The 19,789-nt window shown below is 41.5% G+C and overlaps 1 pseudogene; it reads left to right on the top strand.

Moving 5' to 3' along the window:
• The first annotated feature begins 12,159 nt into the window (after positions 1-12,159).
• Positions 12,160-13,179, top strand: LOC139536682 (tectonic-like complex member MKS1; annotated as a pseudogene).
• The last annotated feature ends 6,610 nt before the right edge of the window (positions 13,180-19,789 follow it).

Consider the following 19,789-nt stretch of genomic DNA (forward strand, 5'->3'; position numbering starts at 1 on the left):
TTAACTGTTGCACCCATCATAAACTACTGCATTTGAAGACACTGCCACCTGCTGACATGTGCCTTAAATGTGATTATCAAAGAGTCCTCAACAGACATTTGAGTTAGATAGCTACATAGATTTGATTTGATAGTTATAAATTACAACCAGGGGGGAGATGCCACCAGTCCGGTCCCATTTACGCCATTCTCGTGGCGTATTATGCGCGGCCATTAAACGGTGACCTATTGTTATGTAACCAAGCATCAATTCGCGACATAAACTGTGTTCCGCTTTGATATCATCAGTACAATCTCTTTCTTCAATCAGGTTGTTTCAGGTAATATTTTGCCGCATAGTCTGCCCTAGCTGAAGTCTGTGCAGAGAATACTACAGTACGATTGTAAACGGTTGGTTGGACTCTTTCGCACAGCACAAGGTAATTTGGAGTTTAGCACGTCTGGTAGACTCTTACATTCTTTGGGAAGTCCCAAATGGCACCCTGTAGTGTACTACTTTTGACCTGTTCCCAGTGGGCTCAGGTCAAAATAAGTGCACTATATGGGCACAAGTCAAAGTAAATGCACTATATAGGGAATGGCGTGCCATTTGTCTGTGTGTGTGTGTGTGTTTGTTAGGATATGTTTTGTGCCAATCAATTGATGAAAATGTATCCCTCAGAAAGCAAGATGGATCGTAGTGATGAGAGAATCAAAAGAGCTTTAAGGCGCCGCCCTTATGTGGTAAATACCAATTTATTTAATTTGTGTTCTGTCTTTGTTATCCCATTTTAAATTGAGTGTTGTGTTGACAGTTGAATCCAGTGAGGGTGAACACCCCTGATTCTGTGATGTGACCAACCGGTAAGGTGCACAGAAGACCAAGGCCTGTAAGTCAAATGCGGCCTGAAAACAATTACACATAAACATTACTTATGCTCCATGTACAAACTGCAGTTATCCCCCCCATCTAAACTCATTTGAAATTGAATGCTGTCTTGACAGTCTACTTCAGCGCAGACCCCTCAGATCCACAAAAGGCCTGTAAGTCACATTCAAATCAACCACATAACAGTAGCTACTTAAATGATTTATTGATAGTTACATCATTTATTTCCAAGTTATTTCCAAGGCCAAAATGAGCAAAAGAGTGTTACATTTTTTCTTTACTGTTCACAGCCAATCATTGAGAGCTGTGGGCAGGAACAGACATCTGGGGATGGACGGGACATCAATCCAGAGCCTCTCAGCCAGGTCAGACATCTCTGCTGTTCCCATAGAGACACAACAGATAGATCAATCTGTTGATTCATATGGCCATTTTGGTTGGCTTGGTTGAATTGACAATCATTCATTGGAAATGCTAAAGAATCCTACAGTATGGAAGGTCTTTAGTCCCATCCCTAATGTTATGGGAGTTGCCTAAATATTCAACATTTTCTTGGCAGTCAATGCCAGTGAATTCTATGGCTGCTCTAAGTACATGCCTTTGTCTGTCTCTTCAGTCTGGAAGGGTGACTCGGCTGATGGAGAAAAATTACGATGGGATGATCTCATCCTCCAACTCTGATGACAGCTCTATCTACTCCTTCACTGACTGTGAATCTGAGGTAAGAGAGTTGTACACCATATATGTGTTGAGTGATATGACTGTAAAGAGAATAGTCTCAGAATAATTGACTCTGATACACAGTCTGATGATGAGGATCATGAAAGGAGGACACCACCGCTGATAGTGAAGGATAAGAAGGATGGAAAGGTGACAAAGTTTGAAGTGAGGGATATGGTAGAGGACGACAATCTGTCTCTCCACTCCTTGGATGAATCAGACTTTGTGGTATGTTCTGCACCATGTATTTGAGGAACTCTTTGACTGAATGTAGAGAATGGACTATGACCAACTAGCTCTCTGACACACAGTGTGATAATGGCAATGATGCCTCTGCTGAGGACAGTCCAGGGCCTTCAAAGAAACCACAGAGAAAAGGGGCTTCACTGAAGGACCCTCGACTGGTATTCTCTTAAATTTGTGTGTTTGTGTGTTAGTGGTGCGCAGGTCAGCAGTTTGTTCAACCAAACCCACCCGCAATTGCTAATAACCCATCCGCAACCGTCCGACTTTATATGAAAAAGTGAAAACCTGACCCTAGCCCGCAAATATAGAACACCGTCAGAGAAGGCGGAACGATTTTTTGGCAGGGGGTGCAGGATTTTGTTGTGCCTAATATGGATATGTTTCTGCTTATATTTTCTGACATTTTGGTAGGTTATTTGTTAGTCAACTTGTCTATAATTAGATAGAAGACTAAATAAACCCTTGCTCACCGGAATAATGTTATAAATGGTAGAATGAATGCTTCAATCTAGTTGACATCGGTAAAGTTCTCCGTCATCTCTGATTCTTTCGCGGAGCAAGAAGAAAATGCTATAACTCAAGAAAACAAGGGGAAACTACTATCAGCGTTTAGGAGGCTGATAAAGCAGTCCCTAACTGCACATTCGCATTCTCTCAAGATGCTGAAAGAAATCATATTTCTCCACTCCTGTTTCCAAGTCAAAATATAGTCTACATTTGGTGTAGCCTATCATTTTACTGCAATAAATGCTTAATTCTGCAGGAGTTAATATTAAGACTGTGAGAGGTTAAAGATCTACAGTCAGTGTCCAGATTTCAGTTTCCATTTAACCCATCTGAACAGTAGGCTGTTTGTTCCCTTGATGTGCCATAGGCCTATTTGAATCCCCCTCTTGTGACTGTCGAATTTGTATAGTGCCTCACAATCATCACACATAATAGAGGCACTTCCATCATCCTCTTTGAATACTTCACCAAATCTTTCCCAAACATTACTTTTCTGGCCATCCCTTCTTAATTTTCAACTTTCCATTTCGTAGCTTTCCTCTTATTGAATTAAACTCTGACATTGTCCTTTTTGCGTCAGTGGATCAACAATAACTTTTTCTGCCCTTTCCCAAAAGTGTTTGGTGATTGGTGTCTAGTCTATTTGGCACGCCCCAAGTTAGGCCCTAAAGCTTAGGTTTACGCACAAATGCTAAATAGCCTATAGATATAAATGACACAAGAATGATATATTTATGGATTTTTTTCATGTATTGTTTTCTTTTTATTCAACCCGACCGCCACCCACATAATATTTCATGACCCTAAACCGCCCTGTGGATATAACCGCGGGACTGCTGCTTATGAGTCAATGCATCACTAGTGTGTGTTACATCTCAATGGTTTGACGTTATGTCTGTACAGATTATTGTGGCCAAGCCCAACATCCTTCTCCCTGCCTCTGTGAGAGCCCTGAAGAAGGCATCACGCCTGATGGAGTTGGTCCCTACTGTCCGGCCCTGCAGGGAGCAGCTGGACAAGAAGACACAGTGGACCAACACCAACGAGGAGAGCCTGAGGAGGATTAAAAAAAAAAACTGGCCTCCATAGAGCTCGACCTGGAGGAAGACCTGAAGAAGGTCAATGACAGTCAGGACATCACCCAAGAGAGGCAGAAGAATGAGGGATGCTTCAGAGCCTGGATTGAGAAGTGGATGGGGAGGAGGAAGGAAGAAAGACTGAGGGATGAAGATGTGAATAGGGAAGACAAAGGGAGGATGGGCGAGGAGGTGAGGGCACTGATCCAAGTGATGAAGAGAAACTGCAGTGAAAGTGATCTTGAGGCAGTAAACCTGGACAGTTGGCTGAAGGACTTGGAAAGGTTGAAAGTGGCCTTCAAGAAATGCACTGGAGAGATGGCCGAAATGGTAGAGAGCATGGCAGAAATGTAGACCAGAATAGCTGAGAGCAGACTCCTCAAGCCTGAAAAAAAGAACTATGTCCAGAGCTTTGTAAATTAATCGTACTTATTGAGTGTAGTCATGTATCTAATGTATTTATAGATTAGTCATACAGTATATCTACAGATTGTGTATAACATAGCACTGTCCTGACAGTTTGTTTGTTGTTTCTGGTCTTATAGAACCCAGGGAAAGTCTCTGGTCCTGTGTCTGGCCTCTCTCCTCTTGTGACCTCAGCACCCGCAGCCCTCGCCTGGCCCCAATCACCAACCTGAGTGAGAACGGCAGGAAGCTGCTCCAGAAAATGTCAGGAGTGACCCCACAGGTGAGAGGAAACAGGAAGGGAATATTGGCCATATGTCCTTCTACAGTATATCATACCTCTAGATATCGTAGCTCAAGAGTAGAAAATAGCCATAAGCTTATATTACTTTATCTCCTTGTCCAAAATATTCAGGAAGGGAAGGTCAAAGGGAAAAAAGCAAGTGAAGAAAGAGAAGGCCAGTAAGATGCAGCAGGTGGAAAATGTTGGAGAAAGTAAGGAGGACAAGAAAGAGGAAAAGAAGAGTCTGAAGAAGAGGTGAGGAAATAGAAGAGGGGAACATAAGGGCATTTTAGAGATTTATAGAAATAGAATTAGGTAGAGAATTATAGAAATTGAATGAGATAGCAGAGAAAGAGCAGCTATCTGATGTTTAATGGCAAACTACTATTTATTCTCCTGTTGTGTTTGATTGACAGGTTTCTTCAGTGGCAGCTGCCCAAACTGAGATGTTCGAAGAAATAATGGCCAACTACTACTACAACACACACACACTCGCAGAGATTTTGAGTATTGCTTACTCCTCCAACACACAGAGAAACTTAATTTCAGAAACATGAACTATGTTTACCAAAATACACATATTGGTCTCATTGTTATATTTTGAGACATGCACCATTCTTTAAAAAATGTATAAAAAAAATACCCAATAATTATTTTGGTTCCCATACTAGGGTAGCGTATGATAATGGGTTAGATTTACATAGCGTGTAGTTATCAGGCTTGGAAATATAGCCAGGAGATGCAGAGTCAGCACCCCTACTCATGTCATAAGTGCCATGAGATGTTTAGTGACCACAGAGAGATAGGACCTCTGTGTGCAGAGTCTCATCCGAAGGACAGCACCGGCCGCAGGGCAGTGTCTGGCATTGGGGTCTTAGGTCTTCTTTGGCCAACGGGAAGTGAAGAGGGCCAGTATGATAGAGCAAGAACTTTCTTAGCAGATAATGATAACATGACAACAGTAGCTGTAGATGATGTAATGAAAAGTTGGAGGGTGGTTGGTAATGGAGAACATCAGGTGGATCCACGTCTGGGTGTTGGGCAGGACCCCTAGCTCCTGGAGAACAGGAGCAGAGTTAAAGGGAACAGGGTAGAAGACAGAGACCTAAACACTCTGCTCCGGTAGCTCTCCTTCTGTTTCTCCTGCGCTTTGTCCATGTTCAGTCTCACCTTGATTGATGACAGGAATACATGCAATTATATTTCATATTACAAATACATTTCTTACATATCTCTTGGAGGGACAGAAAATAAATTAACAGCAGACAATCATTTTTACCTGCTTAAAAACCTCCACATCCTTCTCAGTCTGTGCCTGAAGGTAGTACTCGAAGGTGTTCTGATCTGGTTTGACAATTTCCACCACGTCAGGTGGGGTTTCAGTGATCTGAAAGTACGTTGTGCAAAAATAGCAATAGACAAACACTAAGTCAATCACAATTTTGAAAGACTACAGTATATACAATAATTGTATATACAATTGCATTGTTTACCTCAGTCTTTAGCTGCGGCTCCCGTCCATACTCAGCCTGGATGCTGCTGTTGTGTGCAAAGAGAATTACCTTCAGGTTGTTCTCCCACCCTTCCTGATACCAATCAAGGGACTTGCCCATGGCAGTCTTGAGGGTCTGGTTGGTCCATTCACCAAACCTGGAGGAGGGGGTAGGAAAGCAATATCTATTGACAATGTGCTTTAAGATATTGAAATATATCTGATTGTGTACCATGGAAAAACAAAAACAAATTGTAAAAAATAAATATAACAAACCATTGGTGACAGAATATAACCTGTAACATACGTACCTTATTCCAGCGTTCATGACCTCGGTCATTCAAAATGACCTCAGGAGAACTGTGGGTGTTGAAGTTGTTCACTATTGCCTTGGCCTCGCTAGTCTCGTCCTTGATGGGTATCATACAAAACAAAAATCAATTTTTGGTTCCAAGCACCCTTTTTAATGGGTTACAGAAGGGAATTTAGAGTTAAGCACGTACTCTTCCTTTACTAACCTTAATGGGTATGATCAGTCGCCGTCAGACACCAGCTGTTGCCATTCATGGATTTCCCTAACCCTAACCCATCAGTCCAGGTAGTCCTGAGGCATGGTCCTAGGGCTCAGGTCCTCCGAGAGAAGAGAACGAGAAAGAGAGAGAATTAGAGGGAGCATACTTAAATTCACACAGGACACCGGATAAGACAGGAGAAATACTCCAGATATAACAGACTGACCCTAGCCCCCCGACACATAAATTATTTCAGCATAATTACTGGAGGCTGAGACAGGAGGGGTGGGGAGACACTGTGGCCCTGTCTGACTATACCCCCGGACTGGGCAAACCAGGCAGGATATAACCCCACCCACTTTGACAAAGCACAGCCCCCACACCATTAGAGGGATATCTTCAACCACCAGCTTACCATCCTGAGACAAGGCCGAGTATAGCCCACAAAGATCTCCGCCACGGCACAACCCGAGGGGGGGCGCCAACCCAGACAGGAAGATCACGTCAGTGACTCAACCCACTCAAGTGACGCACCCCTCCTAGGGACGGCATGAAAGAGCACCAGTAAGCCAGTGACTCAACCCCTGTAATAGGGTTAGAGGCAGAGAATCTCAGTGGAGAGAGGGGAACCAGCCAGGCAGAGACAGCAAGGGCGGTTCGTTGCTCCAGAGACTTTCCGTTCACCTTCACACTCCTCGCCAGACTACACTCAATCATATGACCCACTGAAGAGATGTCTTCAGTAAAGACTTAAAAGTTGAGACCGAGTCTATGTCTTTCACATGGGTAGGCAGACCATTCCATAAAATTGGAGCTCTATAGGAGAAAGACCTGCCTCCAGCTGTTTGCTTAGAAATTCTAGGGACAATTAGGAGGCCTGCGTCTTGTGACCGTAGCGTACGTGTAGGTATGTACGGCAGGACCAAATTGGAAAGATAGGTAGGGGCAAGCCCATGTAATGCTTTATAGGTTAACAGTAAAACCTTGAAATCAGCCCTTGCCTTGACAGGAAGCCAGTGTAGGGAGGCTAGCACTGGAGTAATATGATCAAATTCTTTGGTTCTAGTCAGGATTCTAGCAGCCGTATTTAGCACTAACTGAAGTTTATTTAGTGCTTTATCCAGGTAGCCGGAAAGTAGAGCATTGCAGTAGTCTAACCTAGAAGTAACAAAAGCATGGATTAATTTTTCAGCATAATCTTTGGACAGAAAGTTTCTGATTTTTGCAATGTTACGTAGATGGAAAAAAGCTGTCCTTGAAACAGTCTTGATATGTTCGTTAAAAAAAGAGAGATCAGGGTCCAGAGTAACGCAGAGGTCCTTCACAGTTTTATTTGAGACGACTTTACAACCATCAAGATTAATTGTCAGATTCAACAGAAGATCTCTTTGTTTCTTGGGACCTAGAACAAGCATCTCTGTTTTGTCTGAGTTTAAAAGTAGAAAGTTTGCAGCCATCCACTTCCTTATGTCTGAAACACAGGCTTCTAGCGAGGGCAATTTTGGGGCTTCACCATGTTTCATTGAAATGTACAGCTGTGTGTCATCCGCATAGCAGTGAAAGTTAACATTATGTTTTCGAATGACATCCCCAAGAGGTAAAATATATAGTGAAAACAATAGTGGTCCTAAAACAGAACCTTGAGGAACACCGAAATGTACAGTTGATTTGTCAGAGGACAAACCATTCACAGAGACAAACTGATATCTTTCCGACAGATAAGATCTAAACCAGGCCAGAACTTGTCCGTGTAGACCAATTTGGGTTTCCAATCTCTCCAAAAGAATGTGGTGATCGATGGTATCAAAGGCAGCACTAAGGTCTAGGAGCACGAGGACAGATGCAGAGCCTCGGTCTGACGCCATTAAAAGGTCATTTACCACCTTCACAAGTGCAGTCTCAGTGCTATGATGGGGTCTAAAACCAGACCGAAGCATTTCGTATACATTGTTTGTCTTCAGGAAGGCAGTGAGTTGCTGCGCAACAGCTTTTTCAATTTTTTTTGAGAGGAATGGAACATTCGATATAGGCTGATAGTTTTTTATATTTTCTGGGTCAAGGTTTGGCTTTTTCAAGAGAGGCTTTATTACTGCCACTTTTAGTGAGTTTGGTACACATCCGGTGGATAGAGAGCCGTTTATTATGTTCAACATAGGAGGGCCAAGCACAGAAAGCAGCTGTTTCAGTAGTTTAGTTGGAATAGGGTCCAGTATGCAGCTTGAAGGTTTAGAGGCCATGATTATTGTCATCATTGTGTCGAGAGATATAGCACTAAAACACTTAAGTGTCTCTCTTGATCCTAGGTCCTGGCAGAGTTGTGCAGACTCATGACACATGAGCTTTGGAGTAATACGCAGATTTAAAGAGGGGTCCCTAATTTGCTTTCTAATGATCATGATCTTTTCCTCAAAGAAGTTCATGAATGTATTACTGCTGAAGTGAAAGCCATCCTCACTTGGGGAATGCTGCTTTTTAGTTAGCTTTGCGACAGTATCAAAAATAAATTTCGTATTGTTCTTATTTTCCTCAATTAAGTTGGAAAAATAGGATGATCGAGCAGCAGTGAGGGCTCTTCGATACTGCACGGTACTGTCTTTCCAAGCTAATCAGAAAACTTCCAGTTTGGTGTGGCGCCATTTCCGTTCCAATTTTCTGGAAGCTTGCTTCAGAGCTCGGGTATTTTCTGTATACCAGGGAGCTAGTTTCTTATGACAAATGTGAGTGCATGTAACCGCACTCACTGTCTTCTGGGTAAGCAACTCCAGTGTAGATTTGGCCTTTTGTTGTAGCTTATTGTCCTGCTGAAAGGTTTATTCCTCTCCCAGTCTCTGGTGTAAAGCAGACTGAAGCAAGTTTTCCTTAAGGATTTTGCCTGTGCTGAGCTCCATCCTGTTTCTTTTTATCCTGAAAACCTCCCCAGTATTGTCAAGCATACCCATACCATGATGCAGCCACCACCATTCTTGAAAATAAGGAGGCAGTTACTCATTGATGTGTTGTGTTGGTTTTGTCCCAAACATAACACTTTGCATTTATGCCAAAAAGTGCATTCCTTTGCTGTGTTTTTTTGCAGAATTACTTTAGTGCCTTGTTGCATACAAGATGCATGTTTTGGAATATGTATTACTTATTATTATTCTGTATATTTGTATTCTTCTTTTCACTCTGTCATTTAGGTCATTATTGTGGAGTCACTACAATGTTGTTGATCCATCCTCAGTTTTCTCCCATCACAGCCATGGAACTCTGTAGCTGTTTTAAAATCACCAGTGACCTCATGGTAACATCCCGGAGCAGTTTCATTCCTGTCCTGCAACTCAGTTCAGAAGGACGATTGTATCTTTGATGTGTCTGGGTGGTTTAATACATAATGCACCGCCTAATTATTAACTTGACCATGCTTAAAGAGATATAAAATGTCTGATTTGTTATTGTTACCCATCTACCAATCACTGCTCTTCTTTATGAGACTTTCAAAAAGCTCCCTGGTCTTTGTAATTTAATCTGTGCTTAACATTCAATACTTGACTAAGGGACCTCACGTATGTACGGTTGAAGTCAGAAGTTTACACCTTAGCCGAATACATTTAAACTCAGTTTTTCACAATTCCTGACATTTAATCAGAGTAAAAATTCCCTGTCTTAGGTCAATTAGGTTCACCACTTTATTTTAAGAATGTGAAATGTCAGAATAATAGTAGAGAGAATTATTTATTTCAGCTTTTATTTCTTTCATCACATTCCCAGTGGGTCAGAAGTTGACATACATTCAATTAGTATTTGGTAGCATTGCCTTTAAATTTTTTAACTTGGGTCAAACGTTTCGGGTAGCCTTCCACAAGCTTCCCACAATAAGTTGGGTGAATTTTGGCCCATTCCTCCTAACAGAGCTGGTGTAACTGAGTCAGGTTTGTAGGCCTCCTTGCTCGCACACGCCTTTTCAGTTCTGCCCACAAAACTTCTATGAGGATGAGGTCAGGGCTTTGTGATGGCCACTCCAAGACCTTGACTTTGTTGTCCTTAAGACATTTTCCACAACTTTGGAAGTATGCTTGGGGTCATTGTCCATTTGGAAGACCCATTTGCGACCATGCTTTAACTTCCTGACGGATGTCTTAAGATGTTGCTTCAATATATTCACATAATTTTCCTCCCTCATGATGCCATCTATTTTGTGAAGTGCACCAGTCCCTCCTGCAGCAAAGCACCCCCACAACATGATGCTGCTACCTACCCCCGTGCTTCACGGTTGGGATGGTGTTCTTCAGCTTGTAAGCCTCCCCCTTTTTCCTCCAAACATAATGATGGTCAAACAGTTCTATTTTTGTTTCATCAGATCAGAGGACATTTCTCCAAATAGTACAATCTTTGTCCTCATGTGCAGTTGCAAACCGTAGTCTGGCTTTTTTTATGGCGGTTGTGGAGCAGTGGCTTCTTCCTTGCTGAGCGGCCTTTCAGGTTATGTCGATATACTGTAGGACTCGTTTTACTGGGGTGGCAGGTAGGTTAGTGGTTAGAGCGTTGGCCCAGTAACCGAAAGGTTGCTAGATTGAATCCCCGAGCTGACAAGGTAAAAAAAACATCTGCTGTTCTGCCCCGGAACAAGGCAGTTAACCCACTGTTCCTAGGCCGTCATTGTAAATAAGAATTTGTTCTTAATTGACTTGCCTAGCTAAATAAAGGTTAAAAAATAAAACTGTGTATATAGATACTTTTGTACCTGTTTCCTCCAGCATCTTCACAAGGTCCTTTGCTGTTGTTCTGGGATTGATTTGCACTTTTTGCACCAAAGTACGTTCATCTCTAGGAGACAGAACGCGTCTCCTTCCTGAGCGGTACGACGGCTGCGTGGTCCCATGGTGTTTATACTTGTGTACTATTGTTTGTACAGATGAACGTTGTACCATCAGGCGTTTGGAAATTGCTCCCAAGGATGAACCAGACTTGTGGAGGTCTACAATTTTTTTTCTGATGTCTTGGCTGATTTCTTTTGAGTTTCCCATGATGTCAAGCAAAGAGGCAATGAGTTTGAAGGTAGGCCTTGTAAAACATCCACAGGTACACCTCCAATTGACTCAAATTATGTCAATTAGCCTATCAGAAGCTTCTAAAGCCATGACCTCATTTTCTGGAATTTTTCAAGCTGTTTAAAGGCACAGTGTATGTAGTGTATGTAAACTTCTGACCCACTGGAATTGTGATACAGTGAATTATACGTGAAATAATCTGTCTGTAAACAATTGTTGGAAAAATTACTTGTGTCATGCACAAAGTAGATGTCCTAACCGACTTGCCAAAACTATAGTTTGTTAACAAGAAATTTGTGGAGTGGTTGAAAAACAAGTTTTGATGACTCCTACCTAAGTGTATGTAAACTTCCGACTTCAACTGTAACTATGTGTTCAGCACTTTTGAAATGTAGTGGTTGAAAAACAAGTTTTAATGAGTGTATGCAAACTTCCGACTTCAACTGTATGTATGGGGGACAGAGGAAGGGTTAGTCACTCAAAACTCATGTCAACCGCTATTATTTCACACAGAGCGAGTCCATGTAACTTATGTGATTTGTTAATCCTGAACGAATTTATGCTGAACAAAGGGAATACTCATGCAATGAGTATATTTTAATTCTGAATTTGTAATTTATCTTAGAAAATATAAAACATTTCTTCCAATTTATAGAGTATTTTGTGTCGATTGTTGATAAAAAATTACAATTAAATCCATTTTAATCCCACTTTATAACACAATAACATGTGAAGAAATCCAAGAGATCTGAAAACTTTTGTAAGGCACTGTAGCTGGTTATTTTTACAAGTTGTTTATGACTAACTTTACTCTGCCTGTTATGCATAGATTGGTCCACTCTGCCTGTTATGCATAGATTGGTCCACTGCCTGTTATGCATAGATTGGTCCACTCTGCCTGTTATGCATAGATTGGTCCACTCTGCCTGTTATGCATAGATTGGTCCACTCTGCCATTCCAGTCGACTCAAACCTGTCGCACAAAGTCATACGAAAGGTGGGTCTACAATTCAGTCTTCACATTAACCTCTGTTCTTATGAGAGACATAGGTAAACATCTGAACATGCTTTTATTATGCCTTCAGGACGACGTGGCTTTCTTCAGTTACCCTTTCAGCTTCGAGGCATTCTTCAGGAGAGAGGATGGGACAGAGGGTGAGTTTATATCTTTTTCCCTGATGATAATGAAAATTAAATGGTATTTGTGACGGGCATTTTCACGGCTCCATGCATTTCATCATAGCATAACTTCATATGGCATTTATTTTATTTTTCTGCTTATTATTTGATCATAGAGTCCCTCCCCCAATGGCCAGTGCTCTACTTCAAGGTCCTCTCCCTGGACTTCTGGCAGCGCTACAGAACTATGGCTATGGCTACCTGGTCATCCCTTCCACCCCTGGTAAGATGTGTATAGAGCATGGCGCCGTTCAATGACAGTCAGAATTGTTTTCTGAAAGTAGTATAAATGATGATAAACTCTGGCTCAAACAGGTGTGTGTCTGTATCCCATAGGGAAGCATACCATAACATGCTATACGTGGAGACGACTGCAGACCGGAACCGTGTCGGAACTGAGACGCTTCTTTATTGGTGGATCCCCTGAGATGGAGGACTACAGTTACGTCAGAGTGAGAGGGACCTTCAAGGTACAAATAAAATATCGCAATTCTCTGAAGAAAGTGCTAAAAACACTGACTTAGAAGATAAGGATTTCTTTAAATACAAGTCTAGCTTGATTGATTGATTGAATTTATTTGGCAATTTGTAAAACCCATACATAAGGGCGCTCCAGATGATGACGTCTCCACACACAATTTAAGAAAATCATCAAGGATAACACAATAAAGCTTAACAGCTTATTTCCATTGTGGTCCTTTTGGAGAGGGAAAGAGGAAGCGAGAATACAACAAGGTTAGGCGGCAATTGTAATGACAACACACAATGACAGACACAATTTGTTTGTTTCACAGCATCCGATAATTAATAGAATTTCTGTTCCTAATAAACAACTATGGACAGGTGCATCGTCCTTGTCTCACATAACCTTGATATATAAACAATCAATCCCTAATATATATATATATATATATATATATATATATATATATATATATATATATATAAATACACATTAAGACAATGACATTATAATAAACAACAGGCACCAAAAGGCAGACCATATGCAGCTCCTTCAGGGTTATCTTTGGTCTCTTTGTTGCCTCTCTGATTAATGCCCTCCTTGCCTGGTCCGTGAGTTTTGGTGGGCGGTACTCTCTTTGCAGATTTGTTGTGGTGCCATATTCTTTCAATTGTTTTAATATTGGATTTAATGGAGCTCCGTGGGATTTTCAAAGTTTCTGATATTTTTTATAACCCAACCCCGATCTGTACTTCTCCACAACTTTGTCCCTGACCTGTTTGGAGAGCTCCTTGGTCTTCATGGTGCCGCTTGCTTGGTGGTGCCCCTTGCTTAGTGGTGTTGCAGACTCTGGGGCCTTTCAGAACAGGTGTATATATACTGAGATCATGTGACAGATGATGTGACACTTAGATTGCACACAGGTAGACTTTATTTAACTAATTATGTGACTTCTGAAGGTAATTGGTTGCTGCACCAGATCTTATTTAGGGGCTTCATAGCAAAGTGGGTGAATACATATGCACGCAACACTTTTACGTTTTTTATTTCTTCGAATTTTTGGAAACAGTATTTTTTTTAAATTTCACTTCACCAATTTGGACTGTTTTGTGTATGTCCATTTCATGAAATCCAAATAAAAATATTTTTAAATTACAGGTTGTAATGCAACAACATAGGAAAAACGCCAAGGGGGATGAATACTTTTGCAAGGCACTGTACTTTAATATTGCCACTCACTTTTGAGACATGCTACTATTTAGGCATTTTTTCAGTGAGAACTTGAAACTACCTATGGAGGTTATAAGTTTCAAATTCTTTGGAAGATTATTCCAAAGAATGTCAGCTGAGTATAAAAATGTTTCTTTCCCCTACCACTTTTAAATCTAAAAGGAACAACGTAATTTCACTCCTTCTAGTTGAACAGTTATGGTTATCCCTTACTAAGTTAAAGTAGTTACATAAGTATCTGGGGACCATACTGTGGACAATCTTATGCACAAGACACAATTTTATCTGAGCGATTCTCTCCTCCATTTTAAGCCATCTAAGACTTTCAAAGTGTGAATAGTCAAGATGCGTAAGTGCTGGAAGTTTAAGAATAATCCTGACTAATTTGTTCTGAGATGTCTGCAATTAATTTTTTATATCTTGGGGGCACTATTGTACCAGGAAGAGCATGCATATGTAACAGTTTTGCTTCCGTCCCTCTCCTCGCCCCTAACTGGGCTAAAACCAGGGACCCTCTGCACACATCAACAACTGCCTCCCACGAAGCATCGTTACCCATCGCTCCACATGGGTCAAGGTCTCAGAGCAAGTGACGTCACCGATTGAAGCTCTATTAGCGCGCACCCCGCTAACAAACTAGCCATTTCACACCGGTTACACTCACCCCCCTGATGACATCCTCCTTTTCCGCAGCAACCAGTGATCCGGGTCAACAGCATCAATGTAACAGTATAGCTTCCGTCCCTCTCCTCACCCCTACCTGGGCTCGAACCAGGGACCCTCTGCACACATCAACAACAGTCACCCACGAAGCACTTTGTGGAGCGATGGGTAACGATGCTTTGTGGGAGGCAGTTGTTGATGTGTGCAGAGGGTCCCTAGTTCGAGACCAGGTAGGGGTGAGGAGAGGGATGGAAGAAAAACTGTTACACATAGTCGAAAAACTGTTACACTGAACAAGAGCCCCTGCCAATATCCCCATTGCATTCTTATCCAGATATTTGGAGGTTCTAGCCAGGAACCTATTTTTATGGTTCACTTTGGAGATAACATTTTGTGCCATGCTCTCCCCTGTCAGATGGTTATCTATCACACATCCAAGATACTTAACAGAATATTTTGCTGCGACTACTATGTCACCTACTACCTCCTTAAAATCTGTGGATTTCCTCAGTTTCACTTTGGACCCGAACTTGATGTACTCTGTTTTTCCAAGATGAAGGGACAGCTTCTTGTCATATAGCCATTTACTGACTTTCAGAAGTTCAGCACTGAGGGCTATCTCAACCACATTTTTGTCTTTGTGGGAAACCAACAGTGCAGAATCATCTGCATATAGGAAAATATCACATGTACATGCAGATTTCAGATCATTTATATACAATAGAAATGAAAGTGGACCCAGCACACTCCCTTGGCGTACCCCGCAGTTCAAGATTTTGGGTTTAGACAGGGTTCCATCCACATCCACCATCTGTTTTCTTCCTTGCAGGTAAGAGCTGACCCATTTTCCTGCCTAGTTTTTAAAGCCTGTGGGTCTTAGTTTGATTAACAGAATCTCATGATCCACTGTATCGAACTCCTTTTGGAGATCTAACATAACCATACCACAAAATTTCCCTCCGTCTTCTTCCTTCCTTATGTGTTCAGTCAGATATAGTAGGCAGGTGTCAGTGGAATGGGATTTCCTGAAGCCAGATTGGAGCTCATAGAATAGGTTATAAAAGGAAATATAACTGTAAATCTGCTTGAACATAATCTTTTCCATGATCTTCGATAAAGCACAGGGGATTCAGACAGGCCGATAGTTTCCATGATCTAACGTATTCCCTTTTTTGTATAAAGGAATGGCCATTGCAAGTTTTAGTTCACTGGGAAACACCCTAGCTCAATAGACAGATTCATAATGTGAGTTACACAGGGGGTCATATTTACCGCAGCATCCTTTAGAAATCTGTCAGGAATGTTGTCAAGACCAGTTGCTTTGGAATGGTCAAGTTGTTTCAGCCTCTCTAGCACAGTTGACTCAGACACCTTTTCAAATGAAAAATCATCTACTTGAATCTCCTGCTGTGAGTAAAACTGCTGGACATGACTCTCCCCATAGCAACCTGATTGACTAGGTAACTTGCGAACTAATGTATTAGCTATATTTGTAAAATAGCTATTCAGACTGTCTGCAACCATGGTCTTATCTGATGTAACCTTTCCTCCAATGTCCAAGCTGAGATTGAGAGCTTTGGTCTTTAATCTGTTACTGTAACCTAACAGCTTCAGACACTTCCATCATTTACTCGGATTGTTCCTATTTTCAACTATTTTGTCATTAAAATATTCTTTCTTGACCTTCTGTATCATCCTGTTGACCTAATTTCTTAATTTCTTATAGTCTATAAATATATAATCTGCCCTGGATTTCCTAAACTCCAGAAAGCGTACATTTTTACGCCTAATTTAATTTAAAATGTGATAATTTTTCCATGGTTCAGTTCTTTGCTTGATTCTAACCTTTTTTACTGGAGCCTGCTTATCTACAGTATGTAAATACAATGATTTAAAATGGCCCCAGGCATTCTCCACCTCACTGCACATCAATACAGCAGACCAGTCCAATTTGCTCAAACAATTAACAAAAATATCTGCACTATAATTCTTCATAGCCCTAATTTTTATTAAGTTATGTCAATTAAAAGCTGCTTTCTGAGCCTTCCTACTACAGAAAATTATGGAAGGATCACTGAGCCCAAAGTTTACAACCATACTGTTTGATATCCTTGATCTATATGACACCAACACAAGGTCAATGATGGTTTTGGTAGAAGTACAGACCCTGGTGGGCTCATTAATCAGCTGGTATAAGGCAAACAGATTACACTTTTTTAAGAGCTTTAAAAGTAGCATGGCCCTTTTTGAGCATATCTGTATTAAAATCACCAGTAACAATAACAAGTCTCCTCCAACGATTCATAAAACTTGTACTGGTCTGGTGGCCTATAACAGGTTCCAACTATAATAGGTTTACATTTTGGCAATAAAATGTCCAACCACACAGCTTCAATCTCGTCATGGTTTAAATCTGATCTATAGTTGAACCCAATACCTGATCTTACATAAATACAAGCTCCCCCGCCTTTGCGATTGCGGTCTCTTTTAATTACTACATCCTTTTCAACTTCAATCTCAGTATTTGTTATCGAACCATCCAACCATGTTTCGGTAAAGCAAAGCACTCCCACCTTACAGTTACTAGAGAGTAGGCGAAGTTCCTCAATCTTGGGAAGAAGACTTCTAACGTTGAGATGAAGAATGTGTAGTCCTCTCGTGGAAAAAAATATTTTCTAGAGTCAAGTTTTCCTCGTCTGTTGGAACTATCAGCTGAAATTGTTCACTTGAGATGATGGTTAACTCCATGCAGTCCAATCGCTGCAATGAAGCTCCTTCCAGGATTCGCGCTGGCATTTGAAAGAGATGGTCGTTGCTCCTTCCCTTCTGACCCTCTCCCAGCTACCCCTGGACTCTGTCTATGTACAGTAGGGAGAGAGGCTGAGTCGCTTTGGCTTCCGCATACAGACCACAGGCAGCGTCACCTTCAACCTCCATTGTGTCCAGCACGCCAGGTGAGTCTGGTTGCACAGATGTGAATATTTTCAGATAATTTTTATGAGGTGTCCACAGTTATGTCCAGTATGGGGTAAAGCAGAATAATGTAAAAATGTACGACTTATAGAGATCTGGATGCTTTCAATTTGGGCCATATTTTCTCTGTTTGTTTGATGTCACTGTGCTTATCTTGTGTGCAGGGCATTTGTTGAAGCCAGCAACCTGAAGAAGAGGCAGAGTGTTCTGGACCAGCTGGGAGGCTTCAGCCAGCAAGGGGCTGTCTATAATGTCCTGGGTACGGAATAGCATGTCCAAATACAAATTATTGAGAAAGAATTACAAAATGTCAAGATGCTGGTACACGATATGCTGAGCAAAAGCAAGTAACACAGTCTGGTAAACAATGTATTTGTGCTCTGATTGGCAGAGGCATTCCAGAGGGCAATGAGACGGATGAAGGAGACCAGAGAGAGTTTTCCCAGAGACCTTATCAACACCTCAGCCCAACTCAACTCTGATTCCACTGCATAGACACATACATTGTATTACATAGGCAGCACAACGATAACCTGAAACATCCTGCTAAAGAAATTCCAGTATCCAAGATTACATCCCCCTCACCAGCCATCTTCGTTTATGTTCTGTAATTTTGTAATTACCTGTATATATTTTGAGATGTGGTTGAGATATTTTAAGAGATGTACATTTCCTTTGAGGTTGCATTTTGATGACTTTGTAGCACAGTGTCAGATGATGTATGAACTATTTTCAATGTTTTGTTATCATAGTTTTTCAATAGATTTCATATTAAAACTAAGATATGCTTATTATCTGAGACTCACATCTTAAAAAAAAAAAGTGTTTGTGAGGCTGTGACAGTACAAAGGGTTTAACACTGTCAGGAGGTCGGGCATAGGCAATGACTCAAAGGTAAAGGTACAGGAGCACGCTGCAAACAAAGAGACTATGAAGAAAAGGCAAATGAAATCCTGTCTCTTTCAGAGCTCTAGACTTGTGTGTCAGACTTTAAACTTCAAAAAGAAAAGCATGAAGCTTAAATTAAGCAATCTATAAAGTTCCTAGCCACACCGCTCACATGTACTCTCCAGGGGCCCCATTTATCAACAACAAAAAAACTTGCATGCTCCACTTCCCGCGTATTTATCAAATTTGAATTTGACAGGAAAGTGAGTATCTCCATGCAAATCTCAGACCATGCTTACGTGCTACTTTTAGTGGTAAAATAATTGTATTACAAGTAAATGTTGTTTTGGGCAAAATGGAGGTGTTTGACACACGGGAATAGTAATAATGGTAGGCTAATAAAAACATTAAATTGTCAGCTAATGATAAAACATGTGCATTTGCCGTTGGTATTGAGATAGTAGCATGTAGTCTAATATGTTTCTTTGAGTTTTATTATATGGGCCAAAATCATAATCCTATTTTCTCACATGACACGTTTATTCCCGCTACACAATAAACATTATGCTTGAAAGTAAATAGAGCGGTATTCTAGACAGTATGGGTGGGCCACAGTATTGTAATGAAACAGCAGGGAGCAGGTCTCGAACCCTCGACCTTCTAGCCCGAGGTCCGGCGCGCTATCGACTGTGCCGCAAAAGCATGCTCGAGCGGCAGAGTCGATTTCCGCGCTTATAAACCCAGGGTCGTTACACTACTCCCTCCTTTCAAAGAGCGCGTCCTCGCGCTAGCTTGCGACTTTACGTCTTACAGGAACGCGCTCACCGGCCAAGCACACGCACTGTCGTGGATGCGAGGTCCGATCACTTCCGACACCAATGTAATGAAACAGCAGGGAGCAGGTCTCGAACCCTCGACCTTCTAGCCCGAGGTCCGGCGCGCTATCGACTGTGCCGCAAAAGCATGCTCGAGCGGCAGAGTCGATTTCCGCGCTTATAAACCCAGGGTCGTTACACTATTGTTGTGAGATAGGAGTGTGACATCATAGCCTATTTCATCTAACAGCCTATACCAAGACAGGAGATAGCAACACAATCATCTATTTAAAAAACAAAATATTGAACAACACTTGTTTTGGATAGTGTGGCTTTAGCATTTAGCCTACTTTTTTTGTTTGAATAGACAAACATTTAGAATGCGCAGCGAATGTTCGGCACTCGCTATTGGCGGGATGCATTTTTAGCTTGAAAAAGTCACT

Source organism: Salvelinus alpinus, chromosome 13 (genome assembly GCF_045679555.1).
Source record: "Salvelinus alpinus chromosome 13, SLU_Salpinus.1, whole genome shotgun sequence".
NCBI lineage: Eukaryota > Metazoa > Chordata > Actinopteri > Salmoniformes > Salmonidae > Salvelinus > Salvelinus alpinus.